The sequence below is a fragment of the Toxorhynchites rutilus genome, chromosome 3, assembly GCF_029784135.1.
Source record: "Toxorhynchites rutilus septentrionalis strain SRP chromosome 3, ASM2978413v1, whole genome shotgun sequence".
Lineage (NCBI taxonomy): Eukaryota > Metazoa > Arthropoda > Insecta > Diptera > Culicidae > Toxorhynchites > Toxorhynchites rutilus.
In genome coordinates, this window is record NC_073746.1 from 168,517,750 (window position 1) to 168,539,958 (window position 22,209).

The 22,209-nt window shown below is 38.1% G+C and overlaps 1 protein-coding gene across 1 annotated transcript in view; it reads right to left on the reverse strand.

Annotated features, from left to right (window-relative positions):
* Positions 1 to 12,994: 12,994 nt before the first annotated feature.
* The window catches only part of LOC129775509 (crossover junction endonuclease MUS81), a 34,742-nt gene continuing 25,527 nt past the window's right edge, over positions 12,995 to 22,209 (reverse strand). Inside the window, exons 4-5 of the transcript XR_008742972.1 lie at positions 13,787 to 13,855; positions 12,995 to 13,398 (exon numbers count right to left, since the gene is read on the reverse strand). The gene's annotated coding sequence lies outside the window, so the exon portion shown is untranslated. The remainder of the gene's footprint in view (positions 13,399 to 13,786; positions 13,856 to 22,209) is intronic.

Genomic DNA, 22,209 nt, shown 5'->3' on the forward strand with positions numbered 1-22,209 from the left:
GCCTCATAGTCGTTGCAATTCAGAGTGTCGGTTCAGAGCCACTTTCCCTATACTGTTATCTGAACTACCATATTTGAATAAAAAATTATAGGAGGTTGTGTCCAAGATACGACCGCATTGTTGACGTAGAACTACACTGTTATTTTATATAAGTCGCCATACATTGGTGAAACTACTAGAATATAAACATTTCTCATCATATTGCGCTATTCTCAAAAGAAACGCTTATGTTAATATTACTGGCCTCGGAAAAAGTTGCATTACTTTCTCATGCTCGAGGGAAGCGCAGCTGTCACCCTTAGCGGAGGAGGCTTTGCTACTGGCAAGCGAAATCTAATCACATACAAAATTCCAGAACGACATTTACTTTCTTGGTGACTAAACAAGTAAAATAAACTCTTTTTGTTAATAACAACCTCGAAAACAGTAGCAATGCTTCATTATGATCAATATTAGCGCAAATGCAATCCTAGTTGAAGGCAGTTTTGCGATTGGCACGCGAACCCAAATAACTTATAACCAGTTCCAGTAAGACATTCAAGATGCTTGGTATTCCCCAATTTTTTTTGGGGCTCAACCTTAACGCCTGCTTCGCCATAACGTCAGTTTAATGCATTGATACATTCTCAAAGGCACCAACGAAACCCTTATGATGACGGAAAACAAACCATGTTAACAGCTTGGAAAAAGACTAAATTATGCCACACAGCTTGTTCTTTGCATCGATGCGAATTCGCTGATGACTTTGTCAAGAGCGACCGCCTTCACCACCAACGGGGGGAGCTTGATTTTGTTTGCTTTCTGGGTAACGGCGTTTACATTTTCGACCGACGCGCCTAACTCGCCTACTTCGCTGTTGTTCGATGCGGTGTCACATTCGCAAAGGCTCGGTTCAGTGCGAGCGCTTTTCACTGCACCAACATAGCGTGCATCATTAGATGACGCTTGTCTCGAAATTTTATTGCCCCTGTCAATGCGTTCGTTTTTTGCAGGACTCGAGCCTGCCTTCCTCTTCTTCTTGCTCATCTCACACTACGCGAAGCGTCCAATTTATGACGCGGAAAGAAAAACACACGATATGAATAACGCCAAAAACGAACTGAGAAAAACCACACGACGATATCCAAGTTGGATTACCACTGGTGGGGTCCAATCTTAGATCGAAGCGCAGCGAAAGCAAAGTGAACTGGATTGCTCAACAGTCCGATGCCGAATGAAAGTTTGCCTCAGCGAGATCCACTGTTTATACTCTTGGCAAGTATTCCCCTTCATTCTTCTACCTTTTCCTTTGTTCACGGAGACTTTGAATCCTAAGATTTCCCCTCCGTTGGTCGTCGATAAGTTGCTCGTTATTGACAGCTCTATTCGGAAAAGCACACAAATGGACAGAACAAATGTATGGGAAAATGGAAACGCTTAAAGTTTTCAGGAATTTTAACCATGTACAAACCAGGGGAATCTAATGTATAGCATATTAAACAAATCTTACGGAATTTACGATTCGTTTAGTATGTAAATCGCCAAAATATGTTGGCGACAAAAATAGTTATTAACGTTAACTTTACTTCATAAAAACGTGACCTATTTTTTGATTTGGCACCCTTAATGAAAGACGTAGTTCTACGTCTAAAAACTAGGGGTTGGCTATACCTGTGATAAAACCGCTAGGTTGGCGTAGGACTACCGTTGGCTTAATAATCATTTATTTGAAGTTGCATCTGAATCAAGTCTCAATGAATGAATATCTTGAAAAATTTCTGAAGTCCAATCAAGTGCGAGCATAGAGCTTCTTTCGTGTATGTTCTGCGGATGCATTCTGAGAAGAAAAATTTTGAACGACCGTTCAAAATGGTAGCAAAATAAAAATGGGATTGGCCAGAGCGAGCATAATTAGCCCATCGAACAAACATCATAGATATAGATTTTTGTGATTTCAACAGTTTATTTTCAAAGCATATTTTGAGCTATTGAAACAAATTTTTGGATAGGTATGTAACATACATCACTCATAGACCTTTCATATTTCCAATGAAATATTTGTCATACAACTTCGCTCAACCGGCGAAGAAATATTAACGTTCAAAATACTCTTTTAAAAGAATCTCACCGCACGTGGTAATTTCACAAGCATAAATAATTAACTGATACTAAGATTATAAGCCATTGACCAATGTTTTCAAAATTCCAGAAGCTTCCGCACGTGATCGGTAATGTTGGCATACAAACACTCATGTTTTTTCCAGTGCAAGTCGTCGGTCCAACAGAATCTCCGGTGCAGGAATCGATTATTATAGATATTTCTAACAAAGTACATGTATGCAAACGGTTATCAGGTTCCCTGTCGCGTAAATTTTTTGTTCAGACCGTGCAACAATTTTATAGCGTAATGTCCAATCTTGTATTTCATGGAACATGGAAAAAGAAATCTTGAAGTATACCCCCTTTCTTTGATAATTATTATTCTTGTACTAGCTGACCCGGCGAACTTCGTCCCACCAAGAATTCATAAATGATTTAAATAATTTCGAACACTGAAATTCCCTCAGAAATTATTTTCATGTACGTCTGTACTCGTCTATATTCGCCGTAGACAATTTTTTTTACGTATAAACATGACGCATAAACATCAAACCTGATACTGACTGTTAAATTCGTTGCTCCGTTCTTGAGTTAAATCGTGCGGAACGGACACCAAATCATTTTTATTCATATAGATTATTTGAATCATTATAAGAAGTATGTCTTATGGCGGGTTTACATTAGGGAGATCTATAGCTATAGATGGATTTATTCACGTGAAAATAGGTGTAAACGGGTGAGAATAAATATGATACACTTATTCTAGGTATATATAACTTGAATAAGTTCAGCATATGTAAACGCTTGTGAATTTCTCACTGGTGAGAAATCACTAAAGTTAGATGCAGTTCTACTTCAGGTGAATAAATTCACCGAAGATATGAATATATTCATTATAGAAGTTCACGCTAGTGTAAACGGTTGATGCGATTTCTATAAATCTCATCATATTTCTTCACATGAATATATCCCTAGTCTAAACCCACCCTTAGAAACAACAACAATCTACACAATTGTAAAACGGAGGAGCGTATATGACCCACGTGTTATCCGTGTTATCCAACAATCACCCGATCATTGGAAACGGAAGAATTAAGCAGTCTCAGACACAAACGCAGCCTTTAAAGTGCCCTCTCCTGTCACCACTTCCATTTCGCTATTCATCATCCGACGATAAACAATTCAGTTTCATTCAAAAAAAAATACAGACGCAACTCCTCCGTGTCGAATGTTAACTACCGATTAAACATTCAACTGCTGAATACATCGAGCAATCACCAAGCATTTCCGATTTATTTTTCGGTGGCTTTAAGGATTAATGGGATCGCGTTGGTAATTTATCAAAAAAAATATTATCGCGTTTCAATCCAATCTGTTCCTAGTATTAACGCACCATATAAAGTCCGATTATGCTAAATCCCGTTCATGAACAGCTCCACCAATCAGAGCAGATGATTGGGACACAGCTGATCCGAATTGCCCATCGAAAATCCCAAAGCAATAAAATTGATAACATCAAGCAGTGAGCCGTCAGGCAAAGACCAATTATGTCGAGAAGTTTCCAACAAATTACCCTATAAACTTAAAACATTTCTATCCGACTCTTCACGACTTTCCCTCCGTCCGCCGTTTATATGCCTTAACCTGGAGTGCCAATTCTAGGCAAGCAGGATAAACGGATAGGACGGTAGAATGGGAATTACTCCACCACTCCACAGTCGTCATCGAGTCTATTTGGAAGTGGTGACTGTCCGAAGCCGTACAGGGTTCCCTTCATGCATCCAATGCAACATTGAACTTGAAAAATCACATCATCCTGCTCCCGGTCTGTCTCCTCTTTGCCATGATAAGCCGCCACCTCTTTCAGCTGACGCCAAATCCGTTTCCCTCTTTAATTTCTGTCTGTTCGAGTGTTAGGAGAGAGTGAATGCAGTGTTGAGAGCAATGGTGAGAGAGAGAGTTTTTCACATGATGTGCCCAAGTGAACGGCGGGGAAATTTGCCACTCAGTTGAGGAGACACGAGATTCCCCTATTTTTTGAATAAGAATGAAGCACCGTCGTGTGGGGTTACTTTTGACACGCAGAATAAGGTTGACAGTTTAGTTTTGCAACTTTTTCTAACAGACACAAACAGATTTGAATTTTCATAATTGACATTTTTAAAGGGTGTGTCACATCAAATTGCATCACGGAAAAAACGCTGTAGAAATTCGCCCAGTAGACCGATCCTTTTGAAAATTTTAGACAGTAAAATAAAAACTATTAAACAACTTTTGGCATTTTCCATTTTTCATACTTCGAGTCCAAGCCCGTATGCTCGCACCTTCCTCTTTACCCCGTCCATAAGGTTCTGTACAACGTCAGGTTGTAGTTTTTTTTGAACAGAAATCCATTTTCTCTTGAAGTCCGCCTCCGATTTGACAACTTTTGGGTTCTTCCGGAGGGCCTGCTTCATAATCGCCCAATATTTCTCTATTGGGCGAAGCTCCGGCGCGTTGGGCGGGTTCATTTCCTTTGGCACGAAGGTGACCCCGTTGGCTTCGTACCACTCCAACACGTCCTTTGAATAGTGGCACGAAGCGAGATCCGGCCAGAAGATGGTCGGGCCCTCGTGCTTCATCAATAGTGGTAGTAAGCGCTTCTGTAGGCACTCCTTAAGGTAAACCTGCCCGTTTACCGTGCCGGTCATCACGAAGGGGGCGCTCCGCTTTCCGCAAGAGCAGATCGCTTGCCACACCATGTACTTTTTGGCAAACTTGGATAGTTTCTGCTTGCGAATCTCCTCCGGAACGCTGAATTTGTCCTCTGCGGAGAAGAACTACAGGCCCGGCAGCTGACGAAAGTCCGCTTTGACGTAGGTTTCGTCGTCCATTACCAGGCAATGCGGCTTCGTCAGCATTTCGGTGTATAGCTTCCGGGCTCGCGTCTTCCCCACCATGTTTTGCCTTTCGTCGCGGTTAGGAGCCTTCTGAACCTTGTATGTACGCAGGCCCTCCCGCTGCTTGGTCCGCTGGATGAATGAACTTGACAAATTCAGCTTATTGGCAACATCCCGGACCGAACTTCTCGGATCACGTCTAAACTGCTTAACTACGCGCTTGTGATCTTTTTCACTGACGGAGCATCCATTTTTGCCGTTCTTCACCTTCCGGTCGATGGTTAGGTTCTCGAAGTATCGTTTTAGTACTCTGCTGACCGTGGATTGGACGATTCCCAGCATCTTACCGATGTCCCGATGTGACAACTCCGGATTCTCGAAATGAGTGCACAGGATTAATTCACGACGCTCTTTTTCGTTCGACGACATTTTTCCAAATTTACGAAAAATTGACAGTGAAGCATGGCCAACGTGATCTATACACTCTCATCTGATTATAACCGAAAACGGAAGATATAATTCCTAAAAATTAAATTTCTACAGCGTTTTTTCCGTGATGCAATTTGATGTGACACACCCTTTATTAAGAGAAACAAGACAGGTGGGTAATGTCGTAGACATAACCGGAGAGACGTGGGACTACCCTTCTCACTTCCTTTTGATTATTTCTCTGCTTGGTTTGTTTCATTAAGGTTTTGTATTGAAACTTTAGATTCGTCGGAAATATGCTAACCCCTTCCTGTATTATTTAATACGTCACACGTCACATTATTTCACTACTCTGCTGTGCGTTCTAGCACCCTATGTTATTTATTTATTTATTGTCGTCAATCTATTGTAGACCGATACATTCTTAATTACTTAGAACTAAAGAGAGCTGGCTGGATAATTTATCAGTTTAATTCAAAAGAGGATTTTAACAAGTTACGTAGATTAAATATGCTGCCCAAATATTACAGTGAAATTTAACTATATCTTATTCTATTCAGATAGTCTTTAAGCATGACCTTGACATGGTTACACCAATTATTTCACTGTGTTCGTTATAGAAGCTCATCATACGATTAATAGGACTATATTTTGCATAATTCATTCTTCGGTTATCTATTATGTAGAAAATGTTAGGGTTTCTCAGGTGCCAAATGGGTGCGTAAAAATTTAGGTTTCCTAATATTTTTTCTGAACCCACTCGTTGTGATATGATGTCAATAATAAATAGAATCATGGCGGAGTTCCGACGCTCTTTTAAGCTTTTCATATTGATTAGCATGCAACGTGCCTCATATGGAGGGAGATGATATGAAGACCAACCTAGCTTTTTTTTATTGTTTTTTTGACGTAGGACTACGTCTTTCATTTCTATACCGGGGTGTAAAATCAAAGTTTCGAAAACGAAAGCGTTACGCCGGAGACCGAGATTTTGAGCGTTAATAGCTCCTAAACAACTGAACGAAATGGTATGATAAACAATTCATTCGAAAGATAAAATGTCTATGCGTTATATACTTGTTACTTTTTGATCCAAAAACTTGTTTCAATAGTCTTAAAATTGATTTCAAAACAGGCTATTGAAATCACCAATCGGTATATAAGCGAGCGGCGCTCGGAAATCCACTCAGTTCTAATTGAACAGCGATTGGAGCATGTTGTTGCTGTTGCGGTGAAGCTCTTTATTTATCATGAAAGCGCGGATGAACGGTGTCACCAAGAGCCTGTTTGTGCACCCTATGCCAGAAGGGAATCTATCAGGAGGAGAGCGATGCCACAAACGGTTCCCTGGGAAGACATCGCTACACACACATACACGCGCGGCTATTAACAGGTGGTTATCGAGTTGGCATTAACCACTGGTGGGCTTCCAGTATCGAGGAAAATGTGGAAATATCTAATCGTTACTGAGAATAATCTGCCAGTTCCTCTGGGAATTTTCCAAATATATTCATGTGAAAGAGTTTAATTGAATGTTTTCTATCCAAGTTACACTGTGACCAAATATGTTTCAATCAAGTGCTATTAACAGGTGGTTATCGAGTTGGCATTAACCAATGGTGGGCTTCCAGTATCGAGGAAAATGTGGAAATATCTAATCGTTACTGAAAATAATCTGCCAGTTCCTTTGGGAATTTTCAAAATATATTCATGTGAAAGAGTTTAATTGAATGTTTTCTATCCATGTAACACTGTGACCAAATACATTTGGTTTTGTGGTTTTTCAATCAATCGCAATTAACAGGATAGCTTCAGAAGATTATTCTTCCCCATCAGTAGGATATTTCCGTATCCAATATTGTATGCGCCCGCAATCGATTATTGCTCAGTCGCCGAAAGTTCCTAGCTCAGAGAGTTCCTTCCCCTCTAGTTTGCCTTCCAAATTGCCATCGTAAACCACACCTTCTCTCGATTCAATCACACACAAAAAGCATACTTAAGCGATATTCTGGTGGTGAGACACATTCATTTTTCGTGAGGACATCGACAAGACAACATCGTTGCCTAACGTGCTGGAGGAGGTGGACGGCAAAGGATCGACACATACACGCGCAGAACTCTTTCCGTTAGGATGCCATTCAGCATCGAGAAAGTTCCGGAAAGATCTAATCATTGCTGGAAAATAATCTGCCAGTTCCTTTGGGAATTTTCAAAATATATTCATGTGAAAGAGTTCAATTCAATGTTTTCTATCCATGTTACACTGTGACCAAATATGTTTCAATCAAGTGCTATTAACAGGTGGTTATCGAGTTGGCATTAACCACTGGTGGGCTTCCAGTATCTAGGAAAATGTGGAAATATCTAATCGTTACTGAAAATAATCTGCCAGTTCCTTTGGGAATTTTCAAAATATATTCGTGTGAAAGAGTTTAATTGAATGTTTTCTATCCATGTAACACTGTGACCAAATATGTTTCAATCAAGTGCTATTAACAGGTGGTTATCGAGTTGGCATTAACCACTGGTGGGCTTCCAGTATCTAGGAAAATGTGGAAATATCTAATCGTTACTGAAAATAATCTGCCAGTTCCTTTGGGAATTTTCAAAATATATTCATGTGAAAGAGTTTAATTGAATGTTTTCTATCCATGTTACACTGTGACCAAATATGTTTCAATCAAGTGCTATTAACAGGTGGTTATCGAGTTGGCATTAACCACTGGTGGACTTCCAGTATCGAGGAAAATGTGGAAATAACTAATCGTTACTGAAAATAATCTGCCAGTTCCTCTGGGAATTTTCAAAATATATTCATGTGAAAGAGTTTAATTGAATGTTTTCTATCCATGTTACACTGTGACCAAATATGTTTCAATCAAGTGCTATTAACAGATGGTTATCGAGTTGGCATTAACCACTGGTGGGCTTCCAGTATCGAGGAAAATGTGGAAATAACTAATCGTTACTGAAAATAATCTGCCAGTTCCTCTGGGAATTTTCAAAATATATTCATGTGAAAGAGTTTAATTGAATGTTTTCTATCCATGTAACACTGTGACCAAATATGTTACAATCAAGTGCTATTAACAGGTGGTTATCGAGTTGGCATTAACCACTGGTGGGCTTCCAGTATCGAGGAAAATGTGGAAATATCTAATCGTTACTGAAAATAATCTGCCAGTTCCTTTGGGAATTTTCAAAATATATTCATGTGAAAGAGTTTAATTGAATGTTTTCTATCCATGTTACACTGTGACCAAATATGTTTCAATCAAGTGCTATTAACAGGTGGTTATCGAGTTGGCATTAACCAATGGTGGGCTTCCAGTATCGAGGAAAATGTGGAAATATCTAATCGTTACTGAAAATAATCTGCCAGTTCCTTTGGGAATTTTCAAAATATATTCATGTGAAAGAGTTTAATTGAATGTTTTCTATCCATGTAACACTGTGACCAAATACATTTGGTTTTGTGGTTGTTCAATCAATCGCAATCAACAGGATAGCTTCTGAAGATTATTCTTCCCCATCAGTAGGATATTTCCGTATCCAATATTGGATGCATAAAACCTTGTGCCTCCAACGTAACGCCCTCGTTTTCGAAGTTCTCCAAATATTCATTCATTCAGAATGAATTCAGATTCAACTTCATACAAATGATCTCTATATCAACGAGAGTCCTACGTCACCCTTGCGGTTATACCATAGATATAACCCACTTCCTGTTTTACAGATTCAATCCTGTCTTCGCGGGAAGTTATGTAGGAGGACCATACAATACAAAAAAAATTAGTACATAAGATAGTTGTGAAACATCTAAATTAGTGGATTTAGATAACATTTTGGAAGTGAAAAACTTCAAAGTTAGTAATTTTTAATGTGTTATTACAAATTTTCTCCTCAAAATTCATATTAAACATAATTGTTTCTATCAATTAAATTAAAGATCTCTAACCGCTTCACAATATGTTCTTCGACACCCAACTTCTATCTATCTTAATTCTGCTGCAATATCAATAAACAATTCCTGGTGAATATTCAAACAAAATCTTCAAAAAACACGATTTTTACCCCATTGTACATACAATAGCCACTTTAATTTCAACTCAACGTTGAAAGATTATATTTTTCTTCAAAATAAGTCATATTTGAAATGCAAGAAAAAAAAATTGTTATTGAATTGTAAAAGACAATTAAATTTCACCTTAGATGAAATTTTTAAAAATCTTTGAGAGAAAGTTCGATAAAAAAATTATAGGAGGTTGTGTTCAAGACACGACCGCATTGTTGTTAATAACTGCGGATATTATTTTATAATGCTACGAAAATTTTGAAATAATTATTCTACCAGTTTGGTCGCCCTGAAATGTTTTTTTTTTATTGTAGAATCGTTTGATGACAATTGTTTGATGATTCATTCTTGTGCTCGCAGAACAATACATGCTCGAGATAAGCGCAGCTGTCATCCCTAGTGGAGAAAGTTTTGCTACTGGCAAGCGAAACCAAATCACATACAAAATTCCAGAACGACATTTACTATCTTGGTGGCTAAATAAACGAAATAAACTCTATCTGTTAATCTCAACAACCTCGAAAAGAATAGCACTGCTTCATTATGATCAAGATTAGCGCAAATGCAATCCTAGTTGAAAGCAGTTTGCTGAACGAACCTGACCGGGCGGCCTAGGGCACTGTCTTTCAATTTTGAATAAAACACTTTCTGGATTTTCTACTCCAGGAGATACTACCGTCCGCCTCCCTGGCTGACGATCGATTCCCTTTATTTTTCTGATTCATCCTAACGAAACCTAATCTATCCTAATTCCTACCGACTGAACTCTCAGGTAGAGTTAGCCTATTTTACTACCTACTCTACTTATATCTCTACCTATCCTATGATTCATGGAATTTTCCATTTGTATGGAAAATTCCGACATTCTTATTTGAAAATCCTTATTGGATTCATCTTTACATTCTAGTTGGCAATGTAATATTGAATTATTTATAAAGGGGCGCTGCATTGCGAATGGCACGTAAGCCCAAATATATTAATAACTTATTATAACTTGGTATTCCCCAAATATTTTTTTGGTGCACAACCTTAACCCCTGCTTCACCATAGCGTCAGTTCAATGCATTGGTGACAGAAAATAAACAATGTTAACTGCTTGGAAAAAAGCAGAGATTCATTACTAATACCCTAGCGTAAATATTTCCCTCCTCCTATCTCCCCTACTTGTTTATATTCATCATTACGACTGCGTAATGTGCAACACCAAACAATCGTCAAAGCATTAAAAATTAGGCGATTGTTGCATCGTTACAGGGCTAATGCACACAGAAGCAGATACAAATGGGGTTTCAGCGTAGCGGAGATGCACTATTTTTACGTACGGATTATGAAATACGCACGTACGCATACAAATATCAATATATCGATGAAACCATCGATATTTGTATGCGTACGAAGCCAATAAATATACACACACTTATACCTTCGTTTTGCGCTCTTCTCAACAGAAGCCCTTTCTGTTAATCCTTTCGCTACGAGCGTCGTCTTTAGACGACATGAGAGTGATACTGCACATTGATCACACCAGCGCGATGTGCATACTTTTCGGCGCAATGCTCCGTTCAGCGGTAGCACTCCGACGGAGCACACTGCCGTAGAGAAAGGGTTAATATTGCCAGAACAAGAACAAGCGAAATTCATTGCTTTGAATACAGAACGAGACTGAAGGTTGGCTTCCTTCTTGCTTGAGACTTTAAACTTCTTCAGTTCATTCGTCTCTAACCTTCAAAAAGGCTTTGGAAAACTTTATCCATCATATAACTCCTCCATCCCCATTGCCTTGAGAAAGGCATTCGATCCCTCGCCGTCCAGTTCGCCCAGCAACCATGTTGTTCAGTCGATTTCCTCACGAAGAATGAAAGTTTACCTCAGCGAGATCCACTGTTTATACTGTAGGCAAATGTTCCCCTTCGTTTTTCTTCTTTTCCTTTGTTCACGGAGACTTTACATCTTACGATTTCCCCTTCGTTGCTCGTTTTTGACAGCTCTGTTCGGGAAAGCACACAAATGGATAGAACAAATTTATGAAAAAAGGAAATGCTTCCAATTTTCATCAATTTAAACCATATACAGACGATGGGATTGTAATGTATAGCATATCAAACAAATCTTAGGGAATTTCGATTCGTTTGGTATGTAAATCACCATAATCCGTTCGCGGCAAAAATAGTTATTAACGTTAACTTTGTTTCATAAAAACGTGACCTGTTTTCTGATTTGACACCCTTAATGAAAGACGCAGTTCTACGTCAAAAAATAATTCTCATATGTTCTACAATGACATTGCTGTTAGTCCAATTGGATTTCGCTTTCCGTTGAAGTGAAGTGAAAATAACAATAGATTCTCAGGTGGAACAACGTGCTTTGGAAATAAAATATTATAATGACGACTTTCGGTAGAAGTAACAGGAAATATATGGTAAAGGAAAATTGTGAAGACCCAAAAAAAATATGTATATTATTGAAGAGTTCTGCGACTGAACCAACCACCATTCTCTTAAAAGAAAACGAGAATTTTCCAAATATTCATATAAAAAAACAATTTTGGAAAGGACGAAGCCGGGTCAGCTAGTAAAAATATAAAACTTAAATATAAGACGTATTTGACGACTACATTCGATTCTTGAGCTCTTCAGAGCGCTTATTCTGTCACCAAACGAGTTGATCCATTCAATGTCGATCACATCAAATATAAGGCAGGATTTGAAACCCAGATGCGCTCTATATCACAAGCGGTGTAAGTGCATCCGGATGTGCGAGGAATCTGATTAACATTTGACGGAAGCCTTAGGAATTCACCGGCTGTATAGCAGCAAACGTGGTAAGCACATCCGGCATCAGTCAGGATCAGCCATCAGAACATACAAAGTGTAATCTGCTTTTATACCTAATAATACGTGACAGGTTTGCCTCATTGCCATTTTCATTTAATGTGCAATTGAGCGACTCGTGTGAGGGAGGCAATGAAGAGGAAACTGAATCTGGTCTAGTTCTCTTTTCTGTTGGAACGTATCTTTTAGATTTTATTCTATGAAGGAAGAAAGTGAGTGTACCATTCATGTGACGATCGATTCGACTAACTAGATTACACATTTTTTTCCGAGCCAATTTCAACTCGATAATGAACCAACCTCCAATTGAAACATTCTCCAAATTCCAAATGTGCTTTCACACATAACTCTGTCATCCGTGTACCAACCGTTTAATTAACCTTGCAATTACCATAATTATCTACATACTGCATGCATAGTTCACATTTAGTCCATCCTGGGCCAAACGTTCGACACCTGTGGCAATCAGCACGAATCCATTTCGCATACACAGGACAGGTCCTACCACCTGTTGATTTTCACTGAAGGCCATCGACCGTTGGTGATTCAAGCAGCAAAATAATGATATCACGGCAATCGCGAACGCAATTAATATTGCAGCCCTCTTTTGCCCTTCCCGGGGCGAAGCTTAAAAAAACCGGGAATGCAGTCACAAATGAGCGGAAATACGGATGCTGTCATCAAGATAAATAAGCGAAGGCGAATATTTATTCCGAATAGAAAAGTGTCGTTTGTTTATTCATGTAATATGTTATTGTTATTTGAGCTTAGGAATCATTTTTATGAAAATGGAAGCGCTACAAAGCTGCTTAGGCCATGTGTCATCAATTTTCGACCGCTTTTTCTTCAATGCTCGACTCAAAGACAACAATTATAGCCGACAGAAATGTTCCATGACGGTTACGTTCGGTTTGAGTGTTTTTTTTTCAAACTTTTCCGTTGCACCAGAGTGTTATTCATATTTCAAATCAAAATCATTATTCACTTCAACTTATGAAAGAGATATAAACTTGATTGGATTGTAAAATATAAAAACTCAACATTGTTAACGCCTTTTCGAACCAGAAATACAGATTATCATTCCATCCGCAGCTTTCCTCGAGACCTACAACAACAGAAATGTTTCACATCAACCTTTCAGAAAATCCTTGATATTTATCGAGGCAATATCTAAAGCAATCAGCGAAAACGTGAATCAATCGTTTGAGCGCGGTGCTTATCGCCACATCAATGTCATTCCTTCATAAAGCCTGTGCGGCTTATGATGAAAGCAGAGTGACGATGAACCAACACTCCGATGGTGACTCGAACGTTCCCAAATCATCATGTTGCAAAAACGATTCCAGCCTCGGATTGAAAACTAGTTTGGATCATGTGGAGCCATTCTTTCGGTGAAATGTGTTCGTACACATTTCTCCCAGCTCCAATCAAGCGCGTACAATTATCGTCATCGGCTGTCTGTTCTGCGGGAGTGAAACATGAAAATCACTTACCTCTCGTAGTTCCAGTCCGATGTGCGTCATTATGTGGGGACGTTTCTTCTTGGAAACGGACATCATGATCTGCGATATGGAAAAGATGAGTGTTAATCTGTGTAGCTGATGCGGCAGTAAAGCAATGAATGAGCGTGAAATTAAATGGGTTCCAGGTTAATATAGCTCTGCTAGGAACAACGCATACAGAATTTGCATTTGCAATTTTCAGAGAGTCAACTTTTATAATCTTCTCTTAGGATTTTTTTCCGGACTACATATAGGGTGGATTCATAATAATCTGCTACATGTCCTGGGGAACACGACTGATAATTTATTGGCCAAATCTGGTCGCATTTGAGGGATTGCTTCCTACAGACGACCGAACCGATTAATAACCCATTAACGACCCAAAAATATATTTTTTAACAAAAGCCATTGGTTTAATTTCGATTATTGGCGTTACAGAAACCCCAACCTTCAAGAATCCGTTTCTACGTTTCCGGATAATGACAAAAAATCAAAATATCGCCATACAAAACGATTGTCTAAAACCTGGTTTATTGTTCCTGTAGAAGGTATTTTTTCTACATCACAATGTGTGATCTTTTATCAAAGTAATACTGTAGAAAAGTTCACATATTTTTGAATTTTAAAAGGTTTTGTTTTTTATTAGTTGCTTTACACCGAATTAATTGCCCAATAAAGTTATACAAAATTGAATTAAATTGATAATAAGAGGTAGCTAATGGACTTAGCTATCATTTGATATCAAAACCGAAGAAATGTTCCAAAGCCATGAAATGTTATCAAAGTTGCTTGTCGATTTTTTGAACGCTTGGCCTAAAATGGGTTAAGCGTAGAAAGAACATCTACATGTATATTATATAGATTTATTTATTATTTATTTTATTATTTCTAGTGAATATTGTGGTTCTCAAATAATGATTGAATGTTCTACAAAGTTCCTCTGTTCTAAGAATTTTTCGGGTTCGGCTTTGGATCCAATTAACCTTAAATACGATGACAGTGGACACAATCTAAATGCTATTGCGGATGAATTCCACGTGTATATCGAGCAAACACGTGAAGGTTTTACCATGTATGGTGTTGCACCGTGGCCAAAAAAAGTCTTCCCGAACCCAAGTATGATGACTAACCAGTCTTTGGTTAAGATCAAAAGAACAAACGAACATCTGAAGATGTTCCTGAGCTTATCTGCAGTGACCCTCTCCCACGAATAGAACATCTCAGATAAGTTCAATATGAATAAGTATTTACAATAAGAAAGATTCCTACTGAAGATAGGGGAGAATCCAACCAAGGAAAACAAAAAAGAAAAGTGCCCCAGACCGCTCGGGCGCTACATTTGGTGACAGCGGTGGGATGCTGTCCAAGTGGGGACAGCAGCCCACCCATTAAGTGATTATTTGGATGCTAGCGCGAGTGCGTTATCGACAACCAATTTCAGTGTGCGCGGCGCATTTTATTCTTCGAATCAAGAAGGATCTTTTGTTTTTGTGACGGAACAATTTCAATCGAAAGTGTGAGAAGAAAATTCGAATCGAGAATCGAATCAAAAATATAATCAATGAAAAAAAAGTATCAGAAACATTGTGGAACAAAAGTTAAAAAATTAAGTAGTGATCGTAATTGACAGCAGATCAAGTGACATTGGATCATCCAAAGTGTATGGAAGCAAAACCAGAAAACCAAAATCTGAATCGAAGTGGTTATCCCACCAAGTGAAAAAACGTTTGAATAGAAACTATCAAAACAGATTGGATTAAACGAAACGGTACAAAAATATTACAACAGTGCCTAATCGCAACAGCCAGAATGAAGACGAAACATGTGACGGAAGGCAATGCTGTGGAAGAGACGGTTCCTCTCAACGCAAAACTGTTGATCAAGTGCAATAACTTAAAATGGAAGCAGTTTGATGGCAGTGATGTATTCAAAAAAGGGAAACACCGTAATATCGGGATACGTCAGTGGCGGTGACTAAAGACCGGCAGGATTGGCTGCGTTATCATGAAGCCAGTATTATGAGAAGGGGAACTTCTAGCAGGATTCTGGTTGGAGGAAATCGTTAATAAAGCTAAGTGGCACCTAATTAAGATAGTTTTATAAAATTTTATATTTTTTATTTTATTATGTTTTTTTATATTTTTTTAATTTTTTTATAAAAAAAAATATATAAAAAATGATAAAAGTATACTATTAAAAAAATACGAGAAATCGCTGATGCATTTGAAACGATGCATTCAGCAGATTCGAGGAAAAAAAACTAGGGTTATTCAATTCTGTAAGAACTGTTTATTCTGTTTTGAAAACACAATCATATCTCCCATACTTCAATTGTATGAACAGGGAAAGATGGGGAAATGTACTTATCGATAATTTAAACAGGTTTGGTTTCAAATTTCACAAACACACTTTAAAGTGGGATTTTTAGAAAAAGTGATAGATTCAGCCATATATGTCTACAGCCAATTTAACAAGAATGTGTCCATCAATCGCAATCATAGCTTTTGAATGGATCGAAGGGCTGGAAAACCGGGAATTCTTTCCTGTAAGGGCATGCATGTATTGAACATACTTGAAAGTTCAGAAGTAACTGAAAATGTGGGATACAATTACATGATCAAATATATAAATGAGATAAAAATATATAAATGCGAAGAAAATTAATAAATGCGAGAAAAATTAATGGAAGAGCAATACACACTCTTCTAATATATAAAAGAATAAATGAAAGAATAAACAAGGGGATATTAATAATTATGCGGATATGCGAGAAATATTTTCAATGTAGCTTGAAGGCTCTACAATGTTGATCGATAAGACTGTTTGGGAATTTTTTTGGAGATATGATAATTTTATTTTTCATTTGGAATTGCGGAATTTCAGAATTGAGGGAGTTGAGATAAATAAATACAGATATCATAGCAAATGAAGAACACACAAAAATTGAAATAATATACAATCAGTTATATATAAAAATAACCTCACAGACCAATTTTAGAGGAAACTCTTCTAGTTTCCCCTAAAACTCATTGAGTAGGGGGAGATGCAGTGACCCTCTCCCACGAATAGAACATCTCAGATAAGTTCAATATGAATAAGTATTTACAATAAGAAAGATTCCTACTGAAGATAGGGGAGAATCCAACCAAGGATTTTCCAACAGGAACGATGGAACTTTCCATACTGTGCAAGTTGAAAATTCCCTACACATAGCAGGTAGCCAGTAAGTTAGTTCTAACGTTTTTAGAGTTCTGTACATCCTCACAGAGGGATCGAGGATTAGAGAGAAAAAATAAAGGAGTTGATAGTTGAACAATTGTTTCTCTCGATAGAACAAAAAAGAAAAGTGCCCCAGACCGCTCGGGCGTTACATATCTTAACGATTTTTAAAATAATATTAAAATAATATATCGCCAAGACTTTTTCCATTACATAGAATCATTATTAGAAACAATTGACGTTCAAGATTTATCCCTACTTGCAGAGAATATGTTACTCTGTTACATAGAACACATAATTGATACGAAAGAGCTAATTTTCATCTATAATTTTTGTTTTTTTTTTGTTTTAACGCGTGCTTTAGTGTCATGACATTGCATTGCGTATTCGCCTAAACAATATGTTGGCGTTGCTCATGATAGCGTCTTGCAAGTGAGTTTATTCTTCTTTTCGCCGCTTCTGTTCATTGTGTCGCCGTCGTACGCTCTCTACCTTCGCGCAAGGCGCCTAGAAGTATATCCTAAGGTGGGCCAACTTGCTAAAAGCACTCTTCAGCCATTTTGGAAGTCTACTGTGTTTTATTTGTAAATAAAACACAATACGCTAGTGCCGAAGCTCGCTCCTGATCAGTCTGTCTCTTTCACGCTTCAAGCAAATAATTACCCTTCTGCTTTCTTCAGTACTGTTTTCATATACCGCTCCCCAAACCAACTTAGTGACGAAACGGCCTCACCTTAGGATATACTTCTAGGCGCCTTGCCTTCGCGTACATGTCCACCATGAATTGTTGGCGTAGCTAGCAGTATCGTAGAGTGACGTTTTCCAGATCAGCTCGCACCATCATCGTCTCCTCTAACCATATGTTCAAAAATATTATTTCAAAATGAAATATTATTTCAAAATGTTCATAATGAATGAAGTACCTGAGGTGGGATCTCGTTGTATAATGTTTATGCAATTTCCGCTTTGTCTGTTCAGAACGGGCGGGGGATTTTTGTTAAAAAAATTAGTTAATATTTGCTCATATTCTACAACTTGTCATTCTGAATACATGCAAGCTATGTTGTTTGGCACAGAAATCTCAACCACCGTATGTTTGCATTATTCAGCAATGTTTAAATTGTAAAAAAAAAACTCAAAAATTCAGGTTTCATTTTGACGTAGGACTACGTTTTTGAGATTTCAGATTTCAAATGCATATTACACAAATCGTCATTATGATATATGTTATATTATATGCTATTAGAGGGGAAATTTATTCATTTATTCCTATTACTTTTTTTTCATTAACACGTTGAGTGCCATGTCAGTCATTGGTGACTGACACCGAGCTTTCCGTTCAGATCGTGACTGTTACCGAGCTTTCCGTTCAGGTCTTGTCAGTCACCGGAGACTGACAGTATAAAATATGATAATAGAGGTGAAAATTGTTTTTTTTCCAGAAGAATTTAATGATTTTTATTGACACGTTGAGTGCCATGTCAGTCATCGATAACTGACACCGAGTTTTCCGTTCAGATCGTGACTGATACCGAGCTTTCCGTTTAGGTCTTGTCAGTCACCGGTGACTGACAATATAAAATATAATAGAGGTGAAAATTGATTTTTTTTTCCAGAAGAATTTCATGATTTTTATTGACATGTTGAGTGCCATGTCAGTCATCGGTGACTGACACCGAGCTTTCCGTTCAGTTGGTGACTGGCATCGAGCATTCCGTTCCGGTCGTGCCAGTCACCGATGTGTAAAAAAATATCAGTCACCGATGACTGACATGACACTCAACGTGTCAATTAAAATCATCAAAGTTTTCTTGAAAAAAAATTAATGTTTACCTTTATTATCATATTTTATACTGTCAGTCACTGGCGACTGACACGACATGAGCGGAAATCTCGATGTCAGTCACCGATGACTGACATGGCACTCAACTTGTTAAATAAACATTTCCATCGAGTAAATTCTAATTTCGCTTCGCATTTGCTGTACACGATACCGGCGCGCCCACGGCATGACGGGAAAGTCGCTATAAAACCCCGTGGCACTCAACGTGTTAAACACAAACAGTTGGCTCCTAGGTGATCGATCATGAGCTCATAACTCAGAACCCTCAATTGATCATTTTTCTGGGATATTCTAGCTGCTACGTCCACGCAACAATCATCATGAGACGGTAATCCCAGTCCCTTATCGCTCACATTACGGTCTGCTGCATCGGTAATTGGTACTATTAATAACACAATGATAGAAGCCTCATATCAACAGTCCGACTGTGTATGGTCCAACTGTGACTTCTTTCGCCGAAAAAGGCGATATGTGTATCGATAACATAGAAATACTCTTACGCCTGAATGGCTATTTTGTAATACACTACGTTTCACAACCATAGAACCACACATTTTTTCTGAGTTTCCAAAGATATGTAAGAAGTCAATTGAATTGAAGTATATAGTGTGGAATACAATAACTATCTTCATTTATAAGACTGGCCAACTCAACTTTATTGTTGTGTTTAGGCGCGAAACATTCAAAAAACTAAAATTCCAGTGTTTCATAACTATAGAACCAGATGGAAAAACTCTCACTCCTTTGCAAAATTAACGTCAATTTCACATGAATTACGTTAAGTTTCTAATTCGTAGGTCAGCTCTAGTTCTCAATCAGTTCAAATAACCCATTCGGTGTGGTTACGACCATGCTGCGCCATGTTTTAATGTGTATCTCGTACTACGCAGAGGATAATGCTCGTTTAGGCTCTTCAAATGACTCATACTGCTTGTAAGCTGCATCTACTATTCGTCCGATCACTCCTCATAAGTTCCTGACAGGGTTTTGATTTGGTAAACAAATTGACCAGTCCAGAATCTGGAGCCTCTATTCATTATACCATACCATAACCTTTCGAATTTTATGAATTGATGCCAAATTACTCATCAATCATTGCTTTTGATGGAAAAACAGCAGTAAATGATTCTGAAGTACTTCGCTGCACTTCTAACTGTTCATTCGTGTTGATGGTAAGCTATCTAAACCAGGCCTTTTCGAGTTAAATAGTAAACAATTTAACGAATAAAGTTGATATGTTTCAGAAGTTTACTTGATGCTTTACTTCATGGTCATGGTTTTTGTGTCGGACAAGCTGTTTCGATGCGTATTAAGAAATATTCTACTTATGCCCACAGCAAGCACTTTTGTTATCCCTTTTATTTATTTTAGGCTCATTAGCATTTTAGCATTTTAGCATTTTAGCAGAGCCGAATTTTAATCGTGTACATGTCACATGTTTATCATACCTATAATTAGCACATTACACAGTTGCCATCTTACGGCGTTAGAGTATTCCCTTCTATGCCATTGCATATGGTACACATTTAAACAGTAGCCATTTAGGCGTAAGAGTTTTCCTTCTGTTCTTCCATTATCCAGTTAGACCGGACAGCGGAGACAGTTGATTGATCATTGTTGAGTTATTTCTAGAACAGCAGCCCGATGTGTCTTGCAGAGCAGAGTAGTCGTATGGATGAATCGATCTTATTTCGACCGTGGATCGATCTTCGTCGCTGATGATTGTCGCGTGAACGTTGTTATTCTGTAACAACACAAAGATGGTCAATGAGGGCCCTTAGTTTTGAACTCACGATCGATCGCTTACTAAGCGAACGCGCAACCAATGTGGCTACGGAGACCCCCTAACAGCAAGCACTTATCAGAACACAGAATCAGAGCGGATCAGACGACTTGGGAAATAGCGACATTCTATTATCCCCAAAGTTTCGAAGAGAGGTTGGTTTGAAGGATTAAATTCCCCTTTATCTTATAAAAAAATATATAAAAAAGCAGGGATCGTTTGGGATCTGTTTACTATAGGAGCCACACAAACATCACAAGGGAGCATTCATGACCATAAGATATCAAATCTGCATCACCTGGCGATATGATTATTATGATCCACAACAAGCAAGGAGATAGCTGTTTAAACTTAGTTTTAGAATGCACTGAAAAGTGATGGCTTCTTATCAAATTCAGCCAAATTAAATAAACAAGAGAAAACAATCGATTAATATTTCTGTAGAAACGGTTTTATTATTAGTGATTTTCATGATAATCCATTTGTTCATATAACAACGATGCAAGTTCATATAACGAAAAGGAGCAAGATTCATTTCGAGAGGTTCATCTGTCACTAGCTTATGTGTAGAGTTTCATGGCATTTCGTTTATTTGATCACAAACTACAGTTGTTTAGGTGTCACTGCCTGAGCATTCGCATAGAAAATGGAAAAAGAGGAACATCGTATTTTAAGGTGAAGGTGGAAGCTAGCCACAAATGGCTGCCACAATGGCGCTCATTTCTTTCATCTCCCTCCCTCACCCTTCGCCCGAAAATCAATAATTTTGCGAAACAGTGTGGAGAAAATGATCATTTTCGCACACTTCCCATGAAGTAATATCAGCCAAACTCTAATCGATTACTCACAAGATATTAAATTTTCATCTGCTGTCGCACTGTATAGTGAACAACGTCGGAAAACTCGAGCAAGTGCTCTGAAAGTTAAATTTTCATTTTTCAATCTTCGACAATGGTTTTGTTTGTATTGGTGAAAGCATCGTTATTTTTTCGACACTGATGCCAGACAACATCACCGAAACATCTATCAAAACCACTCAATAAAATGTTATTCCTGAGTCATAGCGTTTCATATCATGAAAATCAATAGAATAAAATTGTGTTTTTACGTTTAATGGGTCTATAATGTAAGTTTTAGCAACTTCAACATTGGGTAAGAAAATTGTATTGCAGAGCTCGGAACACTGCCACGGCTGCCTATGCTTTCAAAAACAATAAACGGAAAAGTACTACATTCAATCAAAATGTCTCGGCCAACGAAGAGAAGAGTTAAGGCTCTCCAACGTGAATATGTGAAAACTATACGACCAACGAAGGAAAATATGAAGGAATTATCAGCATGCGGAAGAACTTGTTAATATCAAAAGAGGCCCAATTCGCATGTGTTATAAATTTGCTCATGTTACGCTCGCGTATAATCAGTATTGTCAGTGTCAATGAAGCGCCACACAGTCTGATAAGTGAATTGATCTATTTACATGTGCTTCGCTCTTCTCTCACAAACACTATTACCCCATTTTTACACGTGGGTTTACCTATACTACTACAATGGCTAGCTTCCACCTTCACC